General features: G+C 43.7%; 1 long non-coding RNA gene across 1 annotated transcript; it reads left to right on the top strand.

The window, feature by feature from the left end:
• Window positions 1-6054: 6054 nt before the first annotated feature.
• LOC120500358 lies at window positions 6055-18702 on the top strand. Its single transcript, XR_005627080.1, has 4 exons — window positions 6055-6182; window positions 17502-17706; window positions 18036-18143; window positions 18605-18702. It is a non-coding gene; the product is annotated as an uncharacterized LOC120500358 (long non-coding RNA).
• Window positions 18703-22518: the final 3816 nt, after the last annotated feature.

Genomic DNA, 22518 nt, shown 5'->3' with positions numbered 1-22518 from the left:
GTTCAGAAGGCAGCAAGACTGGACTCTGGCAGTAGTTTCTTTGCTGGTGTAGAATCAGTTTTCTCCCTGAAGGCTGTTGTTCTTTGCAGTATGGTTACCGAAACAGAAGGGAGTTTTCAGAAAAATCTTGAACAGCCCTTGTAGCCTTATGGAGAGGTTACCTGGAAAGTGGTAACTTATGAAATTGAGTGGTTCAGTATGGTTCAGTTCCTCTCCCATGTTCAGTATGGTGTTTTAGCAGCTGTGAGTTGCTTGCTTGATGCTGTGGCAGCTGAACCAAAGGTAAAGGTGTGGATGATTTGCCTGCCAGGCATCTTGTCCTGCCCTGGGTTATGCTCTAAATTAAATCAATAATTTGAGAAATTCATGTTAAAAAGAGGAAAGAGGAAGAATTTCTGCACACAACACAGATATTGCTGCGAGTCCTTCAGCACATCTGCATTGTTTAGGTCAGAGCAAGGTTAAATGCTTGCTGTAGGTCAACAAAAATCTGTAGTTAGGGCCTAGGGCAGAAGTTCAAAGTTCTCTCTTCTTATCCTGTTCTTCAGAAATTAGGACACTTGTGGGGCTGACTACCTTCATTTGAGACCCTGAGTCAAGAGTGATGCCTAAAAAATAATTTTTATTGATTCTTCTATCACTGGGACAGGCACCATCTTAGCAGCCACCTTTGTCTCTCACTTAAATCTTTCACCTCCTTTGCTCACTGATTTAGCAAAGAACTGTTTGATTCTGACATAAATAGAGGAAAGGTTAATACATGGGGAGTGGTGAAGCTCCCTGCCACTAAGCTTGAAAACTAAGGAAGAAAGGAAGAGAATCATATGAAGAAGATAACAAGAGGCCCACTGGGTTTCAGATTTCAAAAGGATGGAACATGAGATACAGACCAAAGCTGTGCCAGGGTAGTGTGATGAATGTATTGCAATCTTTATTTAATACAGCAGAATTAGTACAGACTGTGAAAATTCTTGCTTCTGGCAAGTCTCTCTTTCCTGAAGAATGTACTACTTTTCTCTGAGTCATAGACAAGGCATCACAGGTTTGTGAAGGGAAAAGAGTTTCAGATTTTATAATTTGCAGGAGACACAGAGGATGATCTAGAAACCTCCTTTATCAGTGAAATGAGGAGTTAGAGAGTAGGACAGGGCATACTTTGGATTCAAGAGGGCCACTGGTATATAAACAGGTCTCCTAGAGGCTGCTGTCATACCTGGCTTTTAGGTGATTTTATTTCATAAACAGCACTGTGTATATATGGAAATACTCAGGATCTTTAAATTGCTCTTAGATGCTTGCACAGCTGAGTCACTCCTGAGGTGCCAGCAGGACAATTCAGTGTCATGTGTGAACTAATGCCACCGCTGGCATGTCCAGTGTAGCTGTGCTGAAGTGTCCCAGTAGCAAAGCAATGGGATTGCAGTTTTAGCAAGGGTTGTGATTTAAGCCTACAGAGATTGCCCACAACAGCATAGTCATATTGAAGATCTGAGTCTGGACTTTTCTGGTATTTTTTACTGCTTTTTCAGTGCCACAAAGGACATGTGAAGAGGATTTGTCTTTTCACTGTGCTTCCATCTTTCTGACTTATACTATCAGTGAGTATGGGAGGTTCAAGATGGCTGGAGAAACTATTCCTCCCACTGACAAACAGGTATCTGATCTTGCAGAGAAGTGGCTGAATTGTTCTCCCCCTTTCAAGATGGGCCACACAATATCTCTTTAAAAACAAAAACAACCCCCCAAAAAAGCAGTGTGACAGATCTCTCTCAACCAGCTTTATTTTTCTTCCCTCTCTGAAAGTTTTAAGTTAGCTAATTTGGGTTACAAGCTGTACAAAACCCTTGGGTTTTGGTAGCAGTCCAAGTTGGTAGCCTATGAGAAGTTATTGTGTTCAGATGCCTTCTGAGTGGGGACGTAAATGCAGCATGTTGCAGGCTGCAGCTGTTAGATGGAGATTGTAGTAATGTCCCTGAAACACTGAATTAAAAAAAAAAAAACCAAACAAAAAAAAAAAAACAAACCAAAGAGCAAAGTTGTTGGATTTGAATAAATGGGGGTGTTGCTCTCTGCCCTTATGTAGTCCAGTACATATCAAAGGCCCCCTTCCTTTAATAGCAGGAAGGAAATAAGATCTGTATCTCTTGGGAACATGCTTCTAAAACCAACTTTCACTTGCATTCCTATGTCTCCTTTTAGTCCCTCTGAATAGTAAAAATTCACATTGTCACATTTTAGTCACCCCAGCCTGGATATTAGATCACTCAAGGGTGTTGGTTTCTAGTCACAGTCTTACTAACATCTTAATTTGGGTGTTGGTGTTCCTCTCCCATGTTCAGGTGCCTAATATGGATTCTTATCACCCCAAAACAGTGAGCTTGGATCCCAGCCCAGCATGCGTGGGCACTGGCAGCACTTGGATATTTATAGGGATTTCTACTTCCTTCTTTTCTTTGGGCCACTTTCTTACTACAAGAATTCCTGATTTCTTCCATGCACCAATGAATGCAACCTTTCTAGGGTGGTGTCTGGGCAGGGGATGTTATGTATGTACCTTCCCAGCTGCCAGGGCCAGTGCAAACAGGCATAGCACAGCACTGGCCTGCAAGGCACTGAGGGGAAAAAAATGTACCACCTTTTTCACACCCTTAGATCTAGTTTTGGGAGATTACTCAGCCTTGTTGATTTATTGTGTCATTATTAAACTCGGCTATCTTGACATCCCAAGCACCATTACAATGTGGTTAGAGAGGGAGAGAGAGTCAAATGCCCTGAACCTTTTTCTGATTGGTAATTTCCTCTGGATCTACAGAGTGGCAGAAGGGTGGAACTTTCAAACAGTACTGTACTGATTTTGTTTTGATCTATTCTTTGAAAGGTGAATCAATAACATCTGATTCTTACAGAAATCTTTAAATTGCCACTTGAAGTTTCATCTTCCTTCCTAGGTGATCATGGTAGAGAAGGACATCAGCAGAGGTAGCTGCTTGACAGGTGCTGATGTGCAGAGCAGCTCAAAGCACTTGCTGACAGACCAGCCAGCTGACAATGGGAATGCAGAGCAGTAAATTCCCTTTTTCTTTCCCTTGCTGGTGATTCTTTCTAGGTTTCTCTGTTCCACTCAGATGTCATTTCCCTCAAAAAATTGTAAGAATCTGGTAACTCTGCCTCATTCTGAAATTTCAGTTAAAATCTGTGAGTATGTCTCTGTTGGGAGCTCAGCACCAGAAATGTGATTTTAGAAGCTTTGTTTCCTTTGGAAGCCAGAGGAATAATGTCAATATTAGACCTGAACTGCTGTAGTCAAGACTTGGGACTATGGGGAATGGAGCAGAACCCTGAATGCATGGCTGGAGAAGGAAAACCTGCAGTGGACATATTTGAGCATTTCCTGTCAGAAGGCTCTAAGAGACTGGATAAGGAGCCATTACTTGAATGAGTCCATAGCATCCTCTGTGTCTCATTAACAGATGGTTCTAAAAGGCAACAGTGGAAATGCAAACTCATGCATGTTTGTGCTTGCTCTGCTTGTGCCTCTCCTGGCAGCACTTGCTGGCATAATCTGTCAGGAATTAACCTTTTGCTTGAGGTATTGTTACACAGGCTGGTATAATTCCTCCCATTGCCTGTGACAAATCTCTGTCTCACCCCTCCACACGCTTCCAACCTAGAAGGAATTATGTCAGAATGGTAGAGAAATGCTGGATGTAGGATCTCACCTTTGTAATGGGCAAACTTTCTTCTCCCACTCTAAGTTTTTCTGTGCTTTCATTGCCAGGATTGTCCACACAATCCTCTACCCCAATTACCCATTGATTAGGGCGCCTCTGGTAATCTGCCAGATGCAGGTTTGTTACCAACAGATGGCAGAAAGCATTTGAGGTAATGAGAGAAAGGATAATGATTGCTGATCTGCATAATAATCAGCTTGTGAACAGGTTTCATGGTTTTTTTCCATTTCCACTGGCTCAAAGATTGCACTGTCAGACAACCAGGCACCTTCTCTTGAGTTAAAGAAATAGTAAGGGAGGAACCAATTTCTTCCAGCTACTGTTAAGATTTCTGGAGGTACACACACACTCCACCACACAGATTAAGATTTTAGCCAGAGTCAGAGACTGCACCAGGATTGCTAGGAATGAATGCTCAGTCCTCTTGTGATCAAGACCTTTAACTGACCAGTCTGGTCAGAAGTACTTTCATTTTTCTGTTTTTTGAGACAATTTCCCCCACTTGTACCACAAGGCAAGAAGATCCCCATCTCCCGTGGACCAGCATCACCTTTGCACTGTCTAATACCTAGTTTGAAAAAAATTACTTCCCACTTCCCTGTGTTTTGGAGTTCTTCAAACAAATTCTACAGCTTTGCACATTGACACAGCCTCATCCAAGTCTACATCTAAGCTACTTCAGAGTCCTTGCAGGAAGAAGTCTTCTCTGGAACACTCTAGAGCAGTGTTACAGGAGTTATATGCTTTAAAACACCAGTTTCCTGTGCTGCACAAGGTCTGTACAGATTTTCACTGTTTGAAATCTACAGGGTGCTTGGACTCTAACTGTCCCTATCTGAAATGAGCCATATAACACTCGCTCAAAAATCATTTTGGTGCAATTTACTGTGACTTTTGGCAAAGGATTTGGATTGAAGAACTTTTCTCAAAAAAACCAGCCTTACACACATGGGTGCAAATGCTGGGCTGTTCTCCAGGTGGACTGGAAGACATGGCAGACATCAAACACCATTTTTTCCCATTTCCATCAAACACCTTTGCTTTGTGAAATCCCTTCCTTGGTTTAAGTTCTAGATGGAGATTTTTGAGATTCAGGCTTGATTCCATAGAATAGTAAATGCAGATTTTTCCCTGATTAACCTTTCTGTTTACTCTGGGTGCTGATAATGCAGCAGCCTCCTGCCAGTTCTTTGCAAGGGTGGTATTTATCACATTCTCAGCTGTATCACTTGTCACTATGAATTTTAGCATCTGAACCTTACAACACAATCACTATCTACTCCTGTCCATGTGTTGCAGCTGTATCCTCCCTCTCCAGGAGAGGGAGAATGTTGGTTTTTTTTGAGCTCATACTCTAAAGGACAAGGATTTACTTTTAAGTCTTGAGGCCTTGCTACAGACATTGCTGTTGGTTACAGGATTTTGCTGTCCCTTGCCTGGTTTCTAAGGAAACAATGCCTGGGCATCTGAGCTTGTGCACATTTGTTGTATCCTTTTTTTTTTTAAGTGTCTGTGGTTTTTTCTCTGTGATTTCTGAATTTATTTGCCGAATGCAATTTTATTTGGCACATACATTTATAATTACTGACTTACTATAAGATTCCTGAAAATATATGATGGGGAATGACTCTAAAGACAACACCCATGGTGTATGCTCAAAATTAGAGATACTAGAGAATCTGTATGAAAGAAAAAGAGGGGAGGCTGTGGCCAGAGGAAAAGCTGCTTCTGATGCTGGAACTTATTAGACACATGAGAGTTCAAATGCTAATTCATACAACAGCCATCTTTAATTTGACTTCTGCAATTGTTAGTGAAAACTAGTCACAGTAGTCACTGTGAGGGGAAGAAACCCCAAGTTCCTTGTATTTCTTAGAGACTGTCTATGACTGTCCTAATTTAGCACCACGGCAACACTACAGGCCAGCCTTGTAGATGCCTGCAGGACACTTATTAACATGTTCTATTTATTTTCTGGAAAGAGAATGGCTGAACCATGTCCTGCATTAGAGAATGATGTTTGTGAAGAAAGATGGAGCTTTTAGCCATTCTGTTGAACAGGTGACCCCTGATTAGTTGGGTCTTGCCCAGAAGACCTGCAGGGAGAAAGAAAAGCCAAGCCTGAGGCCTTCACATGCATCTGAGCTGGCATTTGATTCTTCTGGCTTGTGGATGACACCAGTGGGCAATAAGATCTGACAAGGTATGTGTAGGGAGAGAAGAGGTGAGAAAGGGGAAAGGACTTTCATCTCTTGGTAATAGTGAGCTGTTTAATTTACTGTGTGTCAGGCTGCTGAGAATTTGGATATGTAAAGATAATGTGTATTCCTAAGGCAGGATCTCTCTTGGTGGAAACAATAATCATGACAAATGGGAGTCAACTGCGAGACTGTGTGTATCCTGACAGCAGCATGCTGGATGAAAAACAGACTTCTTGGAACTGATCAGAGTGTAAGTAAAAACAAGTGTGTGGGGGGTGGAGGGGAGCTGGTTTTGGGTTTTCTGTTTCTCCCAAGGAGCACTGTGTGTTAATGCATCTTTACCCAGGGAGCTGCCTGGAGCAGGCTGGCTGCTACCGTGGGCAGGCTTTAAGGTGCAGTTCTGTTACAGGGTTAGGTATTCTCTGCCATGGGAAACAGAGGCTCTCTGGGGCAGGACTTGGGTCTGCACAGGCCACTTGGGACACAGTGACAGCACAGGCTGCTGGTAATGGGCAGGCAGCAGAGGCTGGGGAGGTGTCCCTTGTGCTTAAAGGGAACCTCTTGAGCTGGGTTACAGGTATCTGCATGTGGGGAAGGGGGGTTTTCCAGCAGGACAGATGGGGTCTGCGCTGTGTCCATCTCCCCCTATCCCAGATTTGTCAATCTTTGCAAAAGACAGCTGCATTTGTTAGCTGGTAGAGCAGAGTTCCTTGACTGCTGGCAGAGGGTAATGCTGCTGAGCCTGCTTCCTTCCAAGGGAGGTTGAGCAGGACTGTTTCTGCCACCGAATTCCCAGGCACCATGTGTAGATTGAGGCTGTCACACTAGTTACAATGATCCACAGAGGTACTGGAAGTTCTGCACCAATATTTTAAGTCAAGGAATGGAGAGAGTGAGGATTTATTTAGGGGACAAATAGAAGTGCAAATGGAATACAGAAATAAAGCAGAGGGACTTTAATATTTTTTTAAAAGCCTCCCTCTCCATAAGTTTCCTTGAAAGTGTTCTCAAGGCTGCTGTCACTTCAAGCCTATACACGACCAAAACTATCTCTCTTTAGCAGGTGAAACAGATGCTCAAATGAATGAGGCTATATTGCTTAGGGCAGTTATGTTCATTGAAGTAGTATCCAGGACTTTTCCTGCTGACAAAAGTGAGGCTAAGCTGAGAAGCCACTGAACTGCTGTTAATAGCTTATCACAGTTATTTTCTCTCTGCTGCTATCCTGGCTTTGACTCCTGGCTTTGGTCCACATAATAATACTGTGCATCTCCTGTGAAAGATGTCCCACACACTGTTTTTTTCACACAGCAGAGAGGTGCAAAGCTTCCTCTTCAAAAGCACTTGATTTGTTATTCATTACAGATACCTAACTGCTTTCTCTGGCCTTAGTAGTTTTTTTCAGATGAACATAACCAAAAGGAGTAAGGGGGAATAGGAAACTCACATTTCTGCATGTCCCTGTCTCATCCTAATTTGCTTGTACTTGTTCAGAGTGCTGCTGAACACCTGTGTTTGCTGCTGCTGAAATTGCATCTTGGGACTTTTTTGGAAATAAATTGCAGAGTTTTTACTATTTATCCAGTACACCTGCTTTCACTTTCTTCCTTCCCTCCTTCTCTGGGAATCTTCACCAATGCCACTTCTAAGGCTTCAGAGACAAACTACTACAAAAATACTGCCAGTGGCGCTATAGAAGAGTGGCTGGCACAAGGCATTTCTAATTCCTTGTAGTGCTTAACTAACTAGTCTGAGAATGCTGAGCTATTCATTAGCACACATAACAACAGTACTGTGTGTACTTCAAAGAGGGAATTTAAGCTCTGCAACAGTCCTACTGAGATATTTTATTGCCTTTGACTTGAGAGCCTTTCTTCCTAGTGAAGATGTCTGGCTTCACAAGTGCAGGTTGCTTTATTTACAGATGGCACACTTTTAATTCATCTTTAAAGGGGCTTGTTCACAGCAGCCCCAACTCTAGAGTGAAGCTGATTTTGTTTTTGTGGTGGATGATTCTGAGAAAGGACTGGATACTTGTAAAGGCTAATCTTTAATAAGAACTAGGAAGATTTGCAGCCACAGAGTGGTGTAAGTTTTTGAGTCCTCCACAAAGCATCCCACTCTGCTATACATCCTGAGTCTTGGTCAGGCCATCCTAAGGCAGGACACTTCATAAGTCTGTCCGTGCTCCAAAGCTCCAGAGAAGTGCTAAGAGCTGCAGAGTAGGGGTGATGCAGGTAGTGTATAGGCAATAGATGAAGCTGAGATGTCTGAACTGATTAGGATCCTCAGCTGTTCTGTCACTTCCCAAAATGGTTGATTTGCAGTGGTGTTACCTGGGGAACATCTGAGTAGAAGAGAAAAAATCATTGCTCACACTCTTAGAGAGCAACTTCTGTTCTTGAACCAGCCCAAACAGCTCTGCTGAGTAGGCAAGAGGATCTAGTGGCCAGGAGTATCTTACCTCTTGATAATTAGCAGCAGATAGCAAAAGAAAAATGACATTGTGAACTTGACTTTGATACATGATGGTGGTACAGGAGCTGCTATGGCACTTCACCTGATTGCAGCTGATCCTACAGTGAGGGTCCAGCTCCCTGCTTGAGGGAGATGTTGTGGATGGCTGCAGGAAGAGATGGGATTGTTTCATAACTATCATGGTTTAATCTGCCACCACACATGAGAAGTGCCACAATTCTAGGTTTTGTTCATCAGGGCTCCATTTTCTGCTCTCACTTTTGTGGGTTGACCAAAAGAAAGACTATTTTTCTTGGGAGGCTATTTTTAACTGAGTATTGATTTTTTTTTCTCTTCCCCTCTTATAGTATATATATAATGATGGGCTCTTCATGAAGTTAACACCTTTTTCTTAAAACTGATGCAAACCAGAACCAAATAAAATAGTTCATTAAAGGTTACCATCTGCTTAATGCTGTTGTTTTTTGAAGGTGTAAAAAACTTAGTAGATCCTCCTGGTTCTGCTACTTGCCTAATCTGTGGTTTTTTGAGTCACATAGTGGTACGAAAAAGTGAGAAGAATGATACCTGTGGCAGATGGCTGTGTGGCTATCTCAGGCTCTCAAAGCCAACAGGAGTAAAAGACAGGCTTATTTCTGAGTCAGAAAAACCTCTGTCACTGTGTCTGTAAAGTGGATAGGGAAAAGAAGGCTCCAAAAGAAAGTCTGTTGGAGGTTTTCTGTCCTCTGCCTGGATTGCTGCCAGAGCTGGTGATGGAATGAATCCTGCAACAGATTAAAGTTACACTAATCCAGATCATCCAGAAATGCGAGACCTCCAATCATGCATGGGGAGGTCAGAAAATTACACTGTTGTCATTCTAAAAAAAAAAATACTCTTTCCTAATGTTCCACTGGGACTATCATATTGCAATCCAGTGACCTTACAGTGAGCACCTAGGAAGTCCTTGGTGATTTCTTGCTGCTCTTGATTCATGTCTTTGTTCCTCAGGAACTGAGGAATACTTTGAAGGCTGCCCTATTCAGTATTGCACCTTGATACATAAGTCTTTGAAAATTGTTATTTATAAAAGCAGTACCTGCAGTGGTTCAGAGTGCAGATACATTGCTTGAGGATTATCAAACAATTATGAGCACAAAATCTCAGTAGGGCTTAGAATTACAGAGTATCTCTGAGGCAGGCAGTGCTTGTATGGACAGCTTTATTTCAATCACAACACATTTTAAATTGTGAAACAAAGTTAGTCTGTACTGGAATGACACCAGCTGAGCTCCCTTCCCCTGCCTAAAATACAAGCTTGTGGTCAGTTTTTCCAGCTTTTTTTTTCCTCTTCTTTTTTTTTTTTTTTTTTTTTCTTTTCATTAAGCCTCTTCTTGGGGTGTTTTCTGTATTACATCAGGGCATCACCTTGCATAATCTAAGACATCTCATGACTTCCTTTTTTAATCTGTCCAGTAGAACTATTGTCTCTGGCATGAAGAACAGTTTGGGCTTCAATTTGGGCTGATGCTACAGAAGAAATACAATCGTAGTGAGTCAAAATAGAGTAAGGGGGAGATCCTTCTCTGAGGACTGGGCATGCTGGAACTGAAAAACATTATGCATACACAAGAAATAGCACTGAGTGATTCACTTGGAGTCAGTCATGTGAGTTTCTTTGGCAGTCTGCTTCTGTTTTTCCTTGTTATAAAAAGTAGCAAATGCACTTCCACCAAAAATCTGTGCAGGAGTGGTTAACTTTTATTAGACCCTTAGGTACAAACAAGAGCAACAATACTGTGGAAACTTACAGATTTTTCCCCTGGGAAAAAGACAGCCCTCATGGAGAGTTAGACTATTCACCTTTCTTGTAAGCCTTCATAAAATAGGCACAATTAAAGGAGCAAAAATTGTAGGAAAGCAATAAAAGGATGTGTTCCTCTGTGTTTGTTGATATGTTGCAGGTCAGGCAAGCTCCTGAGGAAGAAGCCCCCAGGGCTTTCAAACAATCTCGCCAGCTAGAGAGCATGAGACCAAGAAATTTTGACACTCACAAAATGAAGTTCTGCTGCTTCTGTTTTGGGCCTCCAGCATTTTTCGGTAATTCTTCTATAGCAGAGAAGGACAGAAGCTAACTTTGACAATACAAGTATTTCATCACTGTCTTCTTTCAGAGCCTGGGCTTTAAAACAACATCTGAAAAGAAAGATGTGAGAGTTGTCACAGTGACTATTCCATCTTGCTTTTTCAAGCTCTTCTGTACAACTGTCACATAAAGAGACACAGCTCTGACCTAAAAGTGAAATCACAGTGCATAGCCACAACTTTGTCACGTGGCACGGCCGCACATGCAGTGTGTGGCAATGCCATAGGGCTCTCGAAGTCACTCAGACTTTTCTATTGGGCCCCCAGTCTCAGAACTTCACGGCTGTTTTCTCTGTGACTGATATCCTTTGCCTTTTGCAAGGAGAAAAGTTAATGCCTCTCCTTGTATAAATCAGTGCCATTTTGTCCTCTAATGAGCCCCTGCCAAATACTGTATCTGAAAAGAATCTTTATTGTGTGCAAATATTCGTCTGTAGCTCACAAGCTGATTGATCCCCTGTGGGTCAAGGGGAGAGTGCCAGGAAAGGGAAGAATTCAATTCTGCCTTTTCAAGACTAATCCTGAAGCACAAGTGTTTGCATGCTGGAAAGTGTTTTGGTACATTTCTGAGAATTATGAATATAATCCAATACAGCTGTTGTGCTAGCATGTCACTTCCTCTCCTCTGGCACCAGATGTGGGCCCCTGGATTTTGAAGACCTCTATAGGAAACCTCCACACCAGGTTGTACAAAATGTTTCTACTGGCCAATGAATTCAAGCAGGATTCAATACCCTGCAACAGTGTTATTGCCTTTTATGCAATAACAGAAAGTCCTGTTAAACTTTGGCCAAGCATAGGGCACTCAGTTTGGCTTCCTCTGAACCGTCACAAAGCAGAAGGAGACGCTTAGTAAAAAACCCTCACCTTTGTCTTGTTGGGGGCACTGTAGCTCTCAGTCTTTATCTGGTGTTAGGATAGTGCTAGAATTGAGTGTTGTTCTGTCTGCTATAGACTTTGTCCTGAGTGAAATTGATTTGCAAAAAGCAGTGACACTGGTGGAAGAGGGGAAGATAAACAATCCGTGTACTATTTTGCCAGGTCGTATTTGCTGCAGTTCTATGGGAATTTCTTCTTGCTTTTCTTGGTAAGAAGAAAGGGAGGGAGATGAGGGGCTTGGGGGATGGAGAGTGGAAGGGAATATCCAGCATTTAACTTTTGTTTAGTCATTTTTTTTAAGCTAAAAGAGAGATTTGGAAAACCTAATTGCTCTTGCAACCCCCACTATATAATAATTCAAGCTGCTCACAAAGCTTACAGGCTCCTCTACCTCTCCAGTGCTGTTTTTTAGCCATGGAGAAATCTATAGTTCTGGCCCTGTGGCATTTTTTAGAGGCATGGGGATGTTAATGCCAGAATCTTGGCAACTTTCCAACCAGAGTAATTACATTCTGCCGACCTGAAATTCTTCCTGCTTCTACACAAGGTCACTTTAGGCACCAGCAGAGCCAGTTGGTTACAACCCGGTGCCCTGCTTTGCCCTCCCCTCCATCCCTCTGGTCTATCCTTAGTCACCTTCTCCTCAAAGGCACAGAGGGCTCTGTGCTCACTCTAAGGTATCCAGTGCCCCGTAAAAATTGGGCAAAGGAAATGGGTCTGATCAAATCCCCTGAACTGCTCTCATTAGGTTTTGAAGTATGACCTGATATCCCATTTCCTTTGATAAGTCAGGGGCTGGTACTTTAACAGACAGTGGCTCTTTTCTTGTTTTCCCTTTGACCCCTTTGGAGCCAGTGTGGCACAGCTAATTCATGGAGGAAATTACATTATTACTTCTCCTAGCAAATGCGCCCTCTCTGCAATGTTGTTTCGTGCAGTGTAGGGCAGATGCAAGTCAGCCAGCCCATTTTCCTAATTTCATTTGGAGGGATCAAGAGACACCATGCTGGTCTCACAGGCTGGGGGCTCAGTCTAGAAAGAAAAGGCGCAGCAGGCTCCCGCATTGATGGAATCTATGGCATTGCCCCAAATGTTGGTTGTCCAACAAGAAAAAATCTCAAGGACAAAGCATATCCTTCCAAAATCAAAACAAAGTGCCTCAACAAAACCAAACCTGCCTTTGTGACAGTCCTGACTGGCAGGAAGGGATCTTGAGTTGATAAGTCAGCTGTTGTTTCAGTGTAGATCTGCTTGTGCTGACTTTACCTTCCCATCCTGCAAAGTGGAGCTGAAAAAACCCTTGACCAGGAAACTCTGATATTCAAGACAGATCTTTTCTCATGCCCTGCCTGCACAGTCTCCACTGTGGCTGTGAACAGACCTAAATCTCCAGGCACTAATCCCACAGGTCTTTGTGTATTAATTCTTTACAGTGCCTCCATGCTTGCTTTCCTCTTGTGCATGGACTCTCTTTGATGTTCCAGCTTGCAGGTTTTTAAAATGACACAACCTAGGAAGGATTTGGGGAGGGAATAAAACATATGAGAGACACACTCTGGCTAGCTTTGGAACTGGTTTTGTTGTAAGAAAAAAAATTTTTCCTCATCTACACACTCTGTTTTCTTTTTACCCTCCTTTGCTTCTGATTTTATTTTAAGGAGATGGTGCTAGAAAGAGGCATGGTAATCATGTCTGATAAAATTATACAAAGTTGGTTGGAAGATGGTCCTTCAAACTTTTTGAATTCAGCAGTGCTGAAACAAATATTACAGTACCTGTCAAGTTTGTCATTCTTATTTGAAAGTGGTAAAAAGTGAACAATCATTCACAACAAATATCTTCACCAGCTTCACTTCAGACTGAATTTAACACTTGTATGGGCTTAAAAAACTCCTGTAAAGAGTCAGGAAAAGAAAGTATAATTGCATTTCTACTTTCAAACCTAAGGCAGTTTTCTATGAAGGTTTAATCTTTTCAGTGGATGAGGCCAGATTTGAAGCTGTTTCTTGAAACACATAAGATAGAAGTGCTGGGACAAAGTCTGGTTTTCAAATAACTCTGAAATCTCATGAACAGCATGCAGCTAAATAGCATAGCTAAAGATTAAAAAGACTGATCTAATAGGGAAAGCAGATGACCACCTAATATTAAAGCTGTTTTTAAAAATGTATTAACCCAATTTCTAACCTTTCAGTCAGCTGCCTCAAAATTCTCCAGCCTTTGGCTTTGAGCCAAAGCATCACTGTGCTACACAGAATTACAATAACCTATAGACAAATTTAGAAAACAAAAGAAAAACAGAAATCAGCATATTTGAAATTCTGCTTGTGATCTCTTGCTATTGTGTTTTTATCCTCAGTATGCAATACCATTCACCACAAGCCAAGGCAGAGATAAATGGCATGTCAATGCTCTGGTTCTGGGGTTTTCAGGTGTGCCCAGCTGTGCCTCTGGAGTGCCAGTCAGAGGTGGGGTGTGGGCAGGCTTCGGCACATCGTGCTGCCTTAATCTCTGCAGCATTTGGCCCCTGCAGCTCTTCCCCTGATGACACCGTGCTTCAACAGAGAATTTGCTTGATAAAAAGCACCAGCTTAGGAAGTGGTGGGGAGACTGCAAGACTGACTAGGTAAAGAGAGGGCACGTCTGCTGGCAGGCAAGAAAGCAAGGCAAGGAGAAGGGTGAAGCCTGCAGATGGGAGAATTAGTGCCTGCTGTTTGTGGGGCAAGGGCAGAAGGAGCTCCTGCCAGAAATCTGGTGCTGGCAGAGGGATCCATACGCACACGCACACACACGGAAGGAAGCGTGTGTGTATTCATGGGTGCATATGGCTGCGCCCATGTGCTTAGACATGTGGCATGTTTATGCAGATTCCCTATATGTATAAACACACCAGGAAGGGGTCTGCCTTTTCAGAAGTGATTCACAGTTTGGGGTAAGCGAACACTTTGCTTCCGTGCAGCTTGCTTTGTCGGGAGGAGCCTCGTTCCTTGTGGCCTGCAGTCGCAGGCCCGTGAGGAGGCCGCGCAGCTCGGGGCAGTGCCCGCTGCGGCGTGTCCGAGCGCGGCCCGCGGTGCCAAAGCTGACACCGTGCTGCAGCCACGCTGAATTTTAAGAGCAGCCTCAAGGCTGGGCCTGAGGCCAACTTTGCCGACTGCCCACACGTGGGACTGGGTTGAGGGTGAACCAGTGAGCGTGTTCACAGCAAGAGCCCTGAATGAGCTCTGTGTATTTACTTGTCGCGCAGGCAGGTCCCTGCGTGCCGTGCCTGCCCCATCTGCTCTTGTGGCGATGGCACATGACTGACAGGCACACAAAATACCCCAGTCGCTGCCTCAGTTGTCACCTGCCACAGGGGCAGCTGGGATTAGAGCTCCGCTGCAGCTCAAGGCTAGTCGCGCTTCCATCGCCTCGCTGGCTGGGCCTGCTCAGGTGCACGTTTTTGCAGCTGTGTAATGTCAGGGAATGCTTTTACCCCTTCTGTAGCTCATTCACCCCTCCAGAGCCAGGTTCCTACTATCTGCCCCTGCTGGGACCTCTGAGGTTCCCAGGTGGAGGGCGTGGGTGGGACACAGCTTTGTGTCCAGCACCATGGTACCAAGCTGTATCTGCACACTTTGAATGGCAGGAAGCACTGTGCATCAGATAATCACTGCTCAGACACACTATAAAGTTTTCTAGTGACCCAGGAGGAAAGTTTCTAGTATTGAACTAAGCATAGAAGCATAAATATGATAATTTACCATAAGATGCATGAACTGGAAAATTTGCATGTCAGCCAAATCTTGTCTGGCATCAGCCTGAGGTACTGCATCAGCAAATTGTGAAATGAGGTTTTTTTTCCCTCTAAAATTCAGTTGACTTTGAAAAAATAGGCACCCTACATCTGGCCACAATTATACCATTAAGAGAGCAACAAAACAGAGATTCGAATTTTTGTTTTAGTTATTTGGGCTCAGAACTGATCACTGGTTTAAGTGCCCCAACTTTTTTTTTTAGTCTTTGAAGCTCTTAATGCCATGTATCAATGTGCATATCAAAATGGCATTGCTGTGTTACATTGGACAGGGATCAGTCTAGAAGAAGTTTACTATACTGTGATTTATGGCCCCACTTAAAGTGTTTGCTTGGAAGTACTTTGCTGAAATGGGCTGAGTTCAGTTTCATGTCCTTATCCTACAGATGTCTTCAAACTTTTCTTATTGATGGATTTGCCATGAGAAAGGGGACACCTTGGAGCCAAACACATAGCACAAGTCAAAAAATGCAGACCTGAGCAACACAGAGCTTAAAAGAACTACATCAGCAGTTAAGCACCTGTAAGGCAGATAAAAATAGGCAGGGATGGCATAAGAGTATCTGAAATATCTCTTTCCAGCCCTGCGATGCACCCTCATCTTTTTCTCATGCTGAAACGGAAGCTTTGTCACTTGTCAAGAGTCCAAAGCATTCTTGTGTGCTGCAGACACTTACGTTGAACCACTTCCACCAGAGTTTCAAGCTGCTTTCAGGATTGCAGCAACACTGCAGACTGCAAACTCTGCTTGCTTGTCCACATGGAAAGTGCAGCAGCAGCAGCAGCTTCCTGGGGCTGAAGGAGTGCAGGGAGACACAGGCAGCCCTGAGCTGTCTAACACGTGTTGGGTGGTTGCTGGCTTGTGGTATTCCAAGGCCCTAGAGCTGACGGATGATTGTGAAACAGTGGTCCCTCATGAATATAGGATTCAATGCTGCCTGACACATGGAGTGCAGAGGGTGCATCCTTCAGTTTCTCCTCTAATTTATGCACATTGTAAAGCCTGTCCTCTCCAGCATCTGAGAAGGCAATGATTGTGAAACAGTGGTCCCTCATGAATATAGGATTCAATGCTGCCTGACACATGGAGTGCAGAGGGTGCATCCTCCAGTTTCTCCTCTAATTTGTGCACATTGTAAAGCCTCTCCAGCATCTGAGAAGGCAGTGGCCCCATATTCCACTGAGGACAAAAGCCCCAGAGCACAGCCCGTTCCTGTGACAGTAGAAAGGCTCAAGGAATTCTGTCTATCAATTTTTTTGGGTAGAATTGGATTTTTTGTATGAGTCTTGGTTAGAAATTTATGCTGCTGGTTTTGGTTTGTTATAAGTCAACTGCAGTATGGATTTGGCCATATTTGTTGTTCTGGGCACAGATTTTCTGGAGGCCTCCAAATGAGAGGGTGCAAGAGAAAGAATTACAGATGTTCCTATACATCTCTTTTTACTCTGTGAAGTCCCGAGGGTCATTTGAAAATCTTGAATTAAGGTCTTTGTGTTTTCTGTGCCAAGCCTCAGTTAAATTTGCCAGCACGACCCTCTGCTCTCTGGATCACTCTAGCACCAAAGACTAAAGATGTTAAACCAGCGTCAGAGTGATTTGCAACAGTATCTGTGTTATGCAGCAGACTTGGATGGAATTATACAAAATTGGAAATTGGAAGTGCTGTAGAAACTGTGAAGAATATTGCCACCCACCAGGCAGTGGGTAGAGTCCAGTTTCTGTTTCTGGCACCTGGCAAAACAAGGTGCCCTTTGGCCTCTGAGTTGGGCACGTTCTTGCTTTGAATACACAGGCATTAAAACCCAATTGTGGTAAAAAGGAAAAAATTTTAAAAAACCCAACCAAACAGGAAATATCTTAAGAATCTGTAACAAAACAACTACCAGAAAAACATCTTGCCTGTATTTAAACAGGGAGAAAAGGCCAGACACTAGCCTGGCAGAGGAAGACATCAGACATACAGGAAGCAGTGGGAGGCTTAGCAAACTTTGATGGCCAGTGGGCTGGAGACAACGCTGGGCTGAGGGAGTGCCTCCAGCCCACCGGGAAAAGGGGCTTCCAGAGAGCAGCACATGCTTCCCTGTAAAGGACACCATGGGCTGGATTTCAGGAGAGGGGACAGAATGGAGTGCTGCCTGTATGGTTTGTTCCTACCTTTGAGGCCATCAGAAGAAAGCCCTCTGAATCAGTCCCCTTCTCACTGACTGCCCTCAGGTCAGGGCTGCAACAAGATGTGTTGCCACCCCAGATACGTATCACTTATTTCCCATCCGTTCTTCCTCCTCTTTTGCTAGGCTCCTGCCAGCTGCATCTACGTCCTGGGATCAGCCAGAATGCCAAGAGCAGCTGATGTGTTTGAGCACGTATGCTCCCCCCAGCAGAGGATGGGATGCAGCGCTGAGAAGTTCCACATCACCAAAAAATGAAATGCTTCCATTCTGTGTAACTAATCTTATGTCAGACAGGAGGGATAAAGGGAAATGTGTACACCAAGCACAGGTAAGTCTGCAAGTCTCTGCATGACACTCTCCCTCTCACCACAACATATGCACAAACTATTCCCAGACTGCAAATATAGCTGATTAACTGTACTCATTATTTGTTTGGCCTAAGTAAAAGTTAGGTTGTTTGGCAGAATTCAGGAAGTTGAGTTCAGCTTGTAAACCCAGAAATTCCTACTCTCCTCTCTCTCACTTAGCTAAAATCTACCACCTATTTCTTTTCCTCCCATCCTCATAAGAAATCACCATGACCAGTACAAGCTTTGTTTTTGTTTTTCTGAACAATTTAGTACCTGTCTTCTCACAGCTCACCTAAACCATTCCCAGGTGTGGATTTGCTGAGAAAAAACACAGGATCCTGGGGAATAGTTTTGATGGCTCCTATTAAAAAGTTTCACTGTGTGGGAAAGAGCCCAATACCTATCAAGTCAGAAGGTGAGTGCAAGAGGGATTCTCATTCTACATCCCCTTGGGAGCCTAAACCTCCTTCTCTGCTGAGCTGCCTTCCTCTGTGGGAAGTGCACACTTCTCCTTTAGTCAGTCTGGGGGATGTAATTTTCATCTGCAAGGTGGAGCAGTCTTGTGAGGAGACTCAGTGCCTCCCCCCAGTCTATGGATCTGGACTCCTTTCTGGATGCTGGGCATCAGGGATCTAGATGTGGCTACACCAAGTCCCTTAGCTTCCTTCAGATGGGGTTAAAACTCTTTGTACATGGTGCTGCGTATGCCCTGGTGGCATTTTAGCTGTGTTTTTAGCTGTATAGAGGTAAAAATAAAGTCTAAATATTCCCTTGACCATCTTTTCCTAAATCTGATGTGTAGGACGCTTCACCTATTTCTTAGCATTGTCAACTTCTGCTCTGTCTCCCTATTTAAAACCCTTCTCCGCTTTGCAGTGGTTTGTGATGAGAGTTCGAAGGGGCTTTCTCATTTTGGAGGATACATCCCAAAGTAGCCTTAAATGAGGCATCCAGCTCCATCAGGTGAATTTGTACATGAGGAATGTCACGGAGCCAGGCTCAGACACTGGCAGGTCTAGAGCCAACTGAATCCATCCAGAGCACTGTGGTGCAAGGGAAGCCCAGGTACAGCTCTGTCCCCCTTTCCCTTTTGTCAAATCCTTACTCTATGCTCATCTTGTCTATAATGTGCTTATGTGGCACAGCAGCAGCGCTGTGTGCACACCTGATGGGTTGGGGAGTGCAGAGGAGCATTTCAAAGCAATGAGGGATCATCAGGAGCATTTTGGCTAAAGTCATGAGAGCTCCCAGAGCACAGAGCCATGCTACTGAATTTCATGTGATCCACTGTGTTGAAATGCAGAAAAAAGCATGAGAAAAATATATCTAATGGTACTAAGGTCAGAAGGATGTAGCTCAATCCAAGGTAAAACCTGGAGGTAGGAAATACAGTAGCAGTGGAATATAAGAAGGGATTTTAAATTCTTGCAAACAAGGATACCTTTTGTGACCATGGCCCTTCCTTCTGCTATATCAGCACTCTGTCTGTAACAGCTTGGGAGTCTGAAATCAGTTTCTAAACCCTTGACCTCTTCGTGTGAAAAAGCAGCAGCAGGCGGAGGTGGATTTGCTGTGGATAAAGCTCTTTTCCACAAACTGTTTATCATTTAATATCAATCTAGGGACAAAGATAGCCATAAATCTATGTGAAGCATCTATATACTGTGTCCATTCTAATACTGAATGGGATGTCTGCCAGGCAAGTGGACTGTGGGGTGGTTGGGCTCTTACTCTGTGAAGGGTTTTGCCAGAAAACTGGGAAAATTATGTTTAGGCAAAAAATCAGATTATTCAAGTAGGTACTATAACATTTGTGTTTATCATTAAGGCTCCTATTTAAATGTAAAATATGTCATTAGCTTTTTCAATTTAGGTTATCTTTTAAAAATTTATATAAAAAAGGCAAAGAAAACATGAAATATTTTGATAGATGTGATTTCTCCCACCTTTATTCCTATTTTCCTCTCCTTGTTTAAGATGGCCAATTTGCAGATACAGTTAGGATAGAATTTGTTTTTTAATTTGGAAGGATAGAGACAGGACTGAGGAGTGGAAAGTTCAGCATCATCAAGAGATCACTTTTTTTTTCCTTTGCTGTGCTGCATTACTTCCTGCTTAAGAGTGCTTACCTTGGTCCATGAGGTGTTCTGAAATGTAAATCCCAGGGCAGGTCTGTGGCTCATTTTTCCTTATGGGCTGCCTACAGAAATTATTCTGGGGATGCAAACTCCCAGATGATCAGGTCTGATTATCTTCTAGGTATCTTCTGGTCCAGGTCTCTTCCAGATCTTTCAGGTCACTTCTGGAAAATTCCAGTTCCTCGTTTCTTGGAGATCAATAGCTAACTGCACAATGTCCACCTCCAGCCTTCAAAGGCTGTTCCCTCTCGTAGGATACCTGTCTATCTCAGTTTCTAGTAGCTTTTCTAGCAATATCAGCTACTTCTGAGCCCTGTACCAAGGAGGCCTGGGTAACTGGTCTGTTTTGTGGCTGTATGCCTGTGCTTGATGAAAAGTTATGTGCAAGAGAGTGGAAATTTGCAGTTCTGGTTAGGTGATATGCTTGTGGCATTGTAACATGAATGTATTGCTGGTCTGAGGCTCTGCTTTCCTGAAGGGAATTAGAGCCTCAGAAGAATGAGAATGAACATTTTTGAGTGTCAGCAGTTGACAACTGACCATAGCAAGGGCTCCAGGAGCCACCTTCTTCAACGCACAGAAGCAAAAAGTTCAGCAGCAGTCTCCAGCCTCCTAAAGCTCTATGACAGTAACCACTCTGGGTTTGGTGGGAAGTAATCTGAGCCTTAGGTGTTTCTTGAAGCTTGGTCTTGTCTTCCCCAGTCATATTTTGTTCTGGGTTTGGGGGGTTTTTTTTGTTTTTTTTGGTTGGTTTTTTTTTTTTTTTGGGGTGGGGGTTGATTGTGCTTTTTTTCTTAATTTATTTTTTACCCCTAGCATATTTCATTGCATTACAGGTGAAATCTAAGCAAAGTGGGTCTCAGTGATCTTCCATGTCAAGGCAGGGTCATTACAGCCTCTGATGACTTTGGTGCTGGGCAGAGTGATTCCTTGGCAGCATGGATGTCTGCTCTGACCTGTTGTCTCTTGACACTTGTACCAGAGTATTTATCTACCCCTATGGAGTGTGCTGAAGCAAAGACTTGCTCTTACATTGCTCTGTCCCTGAAATGCTGTCCTAAATTGTGGAGAAGCACAAGTTGGTCATCAGAGGAGAGTTCATGACTTCCTCCTACTGCTGCTTCTCACTTCATGTGAAAAAAATCCTTCACCTCTTCCATGACACTGCAGCAGCATTCACCTGCCAACTTGTCTGTGACCAGTGCTGCATTCTTGTAATGGCATTTCACCAGACCACCCCGTCATAACAAACAGGCATCTTTGCCAAATAAGCCATGAGACTTGTGATCTGCCTAGGGCTATGTATGTCTAGCTTTCCAGGGAGCCTGCAGGGTTTTGTCTCACTATTTTCTCCAAGCAGCAGCAGACGTCTTTCAATCCTATATTGCCCCAGCTGTTGCACTTTCTTATCTCAGAATCACCTCTTTCCTCCAGGGGTTCACATGACCCCAAACATCTGGAGCATCTGGCATACCCATGTTAGCAAGACAGGACAATCCTGGGCTCTCCAGGGTGAGTGAGTTCCTGACTTCTTGCTGCTTAGCAAGCGTGGGGCTGGGCTGCTCAATGGCTTGTTGTCTGTTGTCTGCAACGCAAGCAGCATCTCCCCCTCCCCACACCCAGACAGACCCAGATGCCAGGGTCGGCAAGCGAGGGCACCACGAGGGGACCTGCCAGCTCTGCCACTGCAGCTGCTCCCTCTGTTGCTGGCAGCTGGGCTTGAATATTCATGGCAACAAAAGATTAGCACTGTGTATGCTTGGCACTGGAGACAGATAAACTTTCTTGAGGTGCCGGTGGCTCTGTTCTCATCCCATTCAAAGAGCTTGCTCCCTCTCCCCTGCTCCACTTGTCTGCTTCATCGACCAGCTGATTCCCTTGCTGTATAAATGGCCTCTGTTGGGAAAGGGAGGCGAGCAGCTTGATTAAGTATTCAGCAAAGTGGTTCAGAGTCCAGACAAACTAGCGCAGATCTTGCCAACACTTGCACTCAATTGGCACTGAGGAAAGCCAGGGGAAAAGCTCATTTATAAATAGGCAAAATTTTGCAAGGTATCACAGTGTATTTATCAGCTGCTATCCCCTGATCAAGCAATTTAGACTTTTAAGACTATCATTACCTCTGATTTCCTCTGGGGTTTAGGGGTTTGGGTATCTAAAGAACATTCAAGGGGACTTAGACTTTGCAGTGAAACTTTTCAGTTTCATCTCACACCATGATTGATAGGTTCAAAATACTGTCTGCCACTTCTTCCTCCCTTCCCTGAACTGGTCTGAAAATGAAAAATAAACAGGGAAAACAGAAAATATCAAATTTATTATTATTATTACATTATTGATGTTGGTCAGAAGTGGAATAGGAGAAACTTTGTTATTCTTCTGCTTTTGTCATCAGGTTATTGTTTGTGAAAAGAGCCTGGAGTTGTTAGAGCATAGGACAGTTGGCAGCTTTGAAAACTGTCTCAAATGTGGGGATGACCAACCTGCACAGACAGAAAATGGGAGCTGGGAGTGTGATGTGAGTGCTCATGTGCCCATCTAGGAGATGTCCTTACTTACCCTACATTTGAACTACTCTTTCATCCTTTCTTGGTATATGCCTTGGCAGTTTTCAGGCCTCCATGGGCTGGCAGGGCTGGGCCATGTTTAGCC

The sequence above is a fragment of the Passer montanus genome, unplaced genomic scaffold (genome assembly GCF_014805655.1).
Source record: "Passer montanus isolate IOZ18808 unplaced genomic scaffold, ASM1480565v1 scaffold18, whole genome shotgun sequence".
NCBI classification, from domain to species: domain Eukaryota; kingdom Metazoa; phylum Chordata; class Aves; order Passeriformes; family Passeridae; genus Passer; species Passer montanus.
The sequence above is the reverse complement of the archived record's forward strand: the minus strand, read 5'-3'. Positions and strand labels throughout refer to the sequence as shown.